Source organism: Capra hircus, chromosome 20, assembly GCF_001704415.2.
Source record: "Capra hircus breed San Clemente chromosome 20, ASM170441v1, whole genome shotgun sequence".
Lineage (NCBI taxonomy): Eukaryota > Metazoa > Chordata > Mammalia > Artiodactyla > Bovidae > Capra > Capra hircus.
In genome coordinates, this window is record NC_030827.1 from 40,284,847 (window position 1) to 40,290,906 (window position 6,060).

Below are 6,060 nucleotides of genomic sequence, written 5' to 3' on the forward strand. Positions count from 1 at the left end.
AGCGAGCAAGACGCGCTAAGTTTGAGCTTCCGGGAAATTTCGGGTTGCCTGTTCCTGGCCCGCGATCAGACACTGGGGTAGAGGTCGGATTTCTCTGCTGCTTCGGCGCTACCTGACCTGGCGTGACTGCTGAGTTCTGCTGACTTTTCCCGGCTCTCAAGTCTATGGCAGTGAACCGAGCGAGGCCCTCCTTGCAATCCAGAGTTTCCAAGACCTAAGCCTTATTGATCCGGGGACAAGCGCCTTTCCTCGGACATTCATTATTATTACACGCCACTCATCTATATTGCATCAGGGAGCATTTCCACAGAGCCTAGGCAAATGCAAAGAAACTTTACTTGAAATAACCACGCCGACTCCGCGGATTCTCCCACACAGAGGTCTCAGTGTTTGGAATCGAATGGCTTTATTTTCATTTATTTTATCAGTCAATTTAAAACAGTCGCTGTTTTGAAATCAGAATCATAATGAGCTTGTTTACAGTTTATGTACTCCACTGAGTTTCATGGATTATACTTTCTAAATATCAGTCCTCGACAACTTACCGCCTTCAGGGTCATCCTTTCACGAAGTTCAATCAATAGCCTCCTAACCCGATTTCTTGGGTTCAGTTTTTGCGCATGCCAGCAGTTTATTTCTCAGTGAATTTCCTTTTATTATCCTTCCACAAGGGAGAATGCTGCTGCTGCTAAGTCACTTCAGTCGTGTCCGACTCTGTGCAACCCCATAGATGGTAGCCCACCAGGCTCCCCCGTCCCTGGGATTCTCAAGGCAAGAACACTGGAGGGGGTTGCCATTTCCTTCTCCAATGCATGAAAGTGAAAAGTGAAAGTGAAGTCGCTCAGTCGTGTCCAACTCTTAGCGACCGCATGGACTGCAGCCTACCAGGCTCCTCCATCCATGGGATTTTCCAAGCAAGAGTGCTGGAGTGGGGTGCCATTGCCTTCTCCGACAAGGGAGAATAGTCTTTTAAAAAATACAAATATGATCATGGCAACTTCTAGATTAAAACTCTTCTTTAAGTGGTTTTCAGTGTAAAGAAAGTCATGGTTTTGAAGGCGTCTGACTGCCCAACTTTTTCGCTTCCCCACCGTACACTGAGCTGCAACCTTAGTGACATTATTTCTCGGGTCTGCCTACTGGGGCTATACTCATTCTCATCTCTGCCTGCCCCACATACTTTTTGCCTATTTAGCAACTACGTATTAGATCTCAGAAATCGTTTTCTTTGGGGGACAATTTCTTGACCACTCTTACTGGGATGGAGTAAGTCTCCCTGTTACACATTCTGGTAGCTTTCTGTAGCGCTCTTTATAGTGCAATTGTAAAACCACTTCAGCTTTACAATTAAAAAATTGTTTTCTCAATTTGAAAACTTCACAAAAGTACAACTTGTGTATTTTTGCCAGCATCTAGCAGATAAAAGCCTGGCACACAATTGATGTTCAATACATGTTGAGTGTTGAGACAATCCTTGCTTGAGAAACTACCTGTTAATCTGGACTGTGAAAGAAAGAAGCCCAAACCTCTATACTAATGAGATTGAGAAGAAGGTCTATAATTAGAGTAGATTATTGGTAGTACTTGGTGGACATTCTCTTTAAGAAGTTCCAGAAGTTAGACACAATTTTATAGCCTTAAGTAAATCAATCTGACTTCCCATATTTAAATCACAATGAGAATCAGCAGGATCTTTGCATCTAAGGCAAAACAGTTTAATTGTGCTCATTAGCAGTGTTTTCCTGACTTATACCTAAATTGTAAATGAGAATAATGAGACCAAGAAGATCACAATACTGAATTTAGTAGAGGCAGAACAGTGTTAGTCGCTCAGTAGTGTCTGACTGTGACCCCATGGACTGCTGCCCACCAGGCGCGTCTGTCCAGTGAATTTTCCAGGCAAAAATACTGGAGTGGATTGCCATTTCCATCTCCACAGGATCTTCCCCACCCAGGGATTGAACCTGGGTCTCCTGCTTTTTAGGCAGATTCTTTACCCTCTGAGCCACCAGGGAAGCCCCAGAGGCAGAATAAGATTGGCTAAAAATTACAGGGTGTTCTTACTGCCCTGAAACTTGTTCTCATTTAACCTCAGAACCAGTCCTGGCCTAAGAATGGTAAAAAGAAAAAGCAGAAGGCTTTTCTGAAGAGTTCAATGTGGTGCAGGAATGTAGAAGCAGCTGCAAACAAAAACAAAAACAAACAGTTGCTGGCAGTATCCTGATGGCACAGTGCCCTCTGGTGTTAGGAAAGAGGTACTTTCATCACATGCATATTGAGAACTAAGCAAAGATGGGAGCTTCCAGCCGATCTCAGTCCATGATGTTATGCAACATTTTTGTATTTACCATCCACACAAAAATGTTGACTGACAACCAGTATTATGCTTAGTACCCTACATACTTTATAGGAAAGTGATTCCCAACAGCTCCACTTTGAGGAGTGGAACAAAATTATTTAAGAGCTATGCTATAAAAAAAATGTTACAAATAATGGAAGATTGCACATAATTAACTTTTTAGAAATATAAATTAGAGAAGATTCAAGATGATCTATGATAATTTCTTATTCACTCATGTAAGAACATTAGAAAAAAAAGGAAGTACAAAGGGTGTATAACAATGGAAGAAAGTTCTGCTTTGGTGTTGATACATCTTAGAAAAAACATTCAGCTGGAACATAACCAGGTAAGAATAATCTGATTACAGTGGGAATGAGGAGGGGTGGTCTTTGTTGGCAGATACTCATTTGGTGATTTTGACTAATAGGGAATTTATCCTTAAGCTACATGAAGTAGAAAGAGAAATGGGAATCTTAGCTGTGAGGCCAGGCCACAGGGACTGTAGGAAAATTGACAATTGGGTCTCATGGGAGGCTGCAAAGACTGCAGCTTGCTGAGTAATCAGAATCTGAGGTACTCTGTTGAAACAGAAAGTTGTGTCTTTGAACTCTAGTAGGAGGCTTCCCTGGTAGCTCAGATGGTAAAGAATCTGCCTGCAATGCAGGAGGTGTGGGTTCAATCTCTGGGTTGGGAAGATCCCCTGGAGGAGGAATGGCTACCCACTCCAGTATTCTTATTGGGAAGTCCCATGGACAGAGGAGGCTGGCACCCACGAGGTCTCAAGGAGTTGGACATGACTGAGCAGCTGAATTTGAGATGAGCACTCTGCTAATAACAAGATTCAGTTAGTCTTGTCTTTTGCTCCCCCTAGTACCAGCTAGCCAGTTTATTCCATGTGTCTTGGTTCAAATTATGAGGAAGTATCAAAGTAGTTGTCACAGGCCAACTTGTGGATGGATTGGTTGTTCCTTGGTTGGCACCAGGTCAGATGCCTCCCCTGGTCTGATCCGTAATAGCTAAGGGGCTGTCATGTGGTACAGCCATCCTGCTGCAGGGATCAACTGCTTTCCCCATAGACTGTGAGCATCTTGAGAAGGAGATGATGAGCATAACAGGTGCTAACAAGTGTTATCTCTAAGGCAAAACTTGTTGATGATTCATTTGACAGTATTTTCAGTTACTATATAAAAACTTGGGTGTTATTTCACTTAAAAATGACCAAGAGGGTTTTTTTGAGTTTTGGTGTGTTTTTGTGTGTGTGTGTGTGTGTGGAGGTTGTTGTTGTTGTTGTTGTTGTTAGGTGGAGGTTTCTGGTAGGGAGGGGATGCAGGGATGCTTAACTTCTAACAACATCTAACAAAACTAATTGTTACATGGAATGCACTTTGGAAAATGTGACACCATTTATAAGGCATTTGTTACTGTGAAAAGATTACTTACCAAACACATTTGGAGTGACATAATTCTTTTCAAATAAATCTTGATTTATTTTTAGTGTGAAGTCCTTAGAGTTATCAGATAAATGGTCCCTATTGATATGAATTTTATCATTATGATTTCTTTGCAGTTCATCCTAGAGATCATTTTATATCTGAAAAATATGGTTAAAATTATGAATATTGTTGAAAATGATACCAACCATCATGCAAAATCATGGATACAAAAGTGAGCTGAATGTGGCTCAGATCATGAGCTCCTTATTGCCAAATTCAGACTGAAATGGAAGAAAGTAGGGAAAACCACTAGACCATTCAGGTATGACCTAAATCAAATCCCTTACAATTATACAGTGGAAGTGACAAATAGATTCAAGGGATTAGATCTGATAGACAGAGTATCTGAAAAACTATGGACGGAGATTCGTGACATTGTACAGGAAGTAGCGATCAAGACCACCCCCAAGAGAAAGAAATGCAAAAAGGCAAAACGGTTGTCTGAGGAGGCTTACAAATAGCTGAGAAAAGAAGAAACACTGGAGGCAAAGGAGAAAAGGAAAGATCTGCCCATCTGAATGCAGAGTTCCATAGAATAGCAAGGAGAGATAAGAAAGCCTTCCTCAGTGATCAATGCAAAGAGATAGAGGAAAACAATAGAATGGGAAAGACTAGAGATCTCTTCAAGAAAATTAGAGATACCAAAGGAATGTTTCATGTAAACATGGGCACAATAAAGGACAGAAATGGTATGGAACTAACAGAAGCAGAAGATATTAAGAAGAAGTGGCAACAATACACAGAAAAACTATACACAAAAGATCTTCATGACCCATATAAACATGATGGCATGATCACTCACCTAGAGCCAGACATCCTGGAATGTGAAGTCAACTGGGCCCTAGGAAGCATCACTACAAACAAAGCTATTGGAGGTGATGGAATTCCAGTGGAGCTATTTCAGATCCTAAAAGATGATGCTGTGAAAGTGCTGCACTCAATATGCCAGCAAACTTTGAAAACTCAGCAGTGACCACAGGACTGGAAAATGTCAGTTTTCATTCCAATCCCAAAGAAAGGCAATGCCAAAGAATGCTCAAACTACCACAAAATTGCACTCATCTCACACGCTAGCAAAGTAATGCTCAAAATTCTCCAAGCCAGGCTTCAACAGTACATGAACCACGAACTTCCAGATGTTCAAGCTGGATTTATAAAACGCAGAGGAACCAGAGATCAAATTGCCAACATCTGTTGGATCATTGAAAAAGCAAGAGAGTTCCAGAAAAACATCTATTTCTGCTTTATTGAGTACACCAAAGCCTTTGACTGTGTGGATCACAACAAACTGGAAAATTCTCAAAGAGATGGGAATCCCAGACTACCTGACCTGCCTCCTGAAAAATCTGTATACAAGTCAAGAAGGAACAGTTAGCACGGGACATGGAACAATAGACTGGTTCCAAATCAGAAAGGAGTACATCAAGGCTGTATATTGTCACCCTGCTTATTTAACTTATATGCAGAGTACAACATGCAAAATACCAGGCTGGATGAAGCACAAGCTGGAATTGAGATTGCTAGGACAAATATCAATAACCTCAGATCTGCAAATGACACCACCCTGATGGCAGAAAGTGAAGAAGAGCTAAAGAGCCTCTTGATGAAAGTGAAAGAGGAGAGTGAAAAAGTTGGCTTAAAACTCAACATGCAGAAAACAAAGATGGCATCTGGTCCCATCACTCCATGGCAAATAGATGGGGAAATAATGGAAACAGTGACAGACTTTGTTTTTGTTTTTTTGTTTTTGTTTTTGTTTTTCTTTCAGGGAGGCTCCAAAATCACTGTAGATGGTGACTTCAGCCATGAAATTAAAAGATGCTTGCTCCTTGGAAGAAAAGCTATGACCAACCTAAACAATGTATTAAGAAGCAGAGACATTACTTTGTCAACAAAAGTCCGTCTAGTCAAAGCTATGGTTTTTCCAGTAGTCATTTATGGATGTGAGAGTTGGACCATAAAGAAGCTGAGCACTAAAGAACTGATACTTTTGACCTGTGGTATTGGAGAAGACTCTTAAGAATCCCTTGGACTGCAAGGAGATCTAACCAACCCATTCTAAAGGAAGTCAATCCTGAATATTTATTGGAAGGACTGATGATGAGGCTGAAACTCCAATACTTTGGCCACCTGATGTGAAGAACTGACTCATTTGAAAAGACCCTGATGCCAGGAAAGATTGCAAGTGGGAGGAAAAGGGGATGCCAGAGGGTGAAACGGATGAAT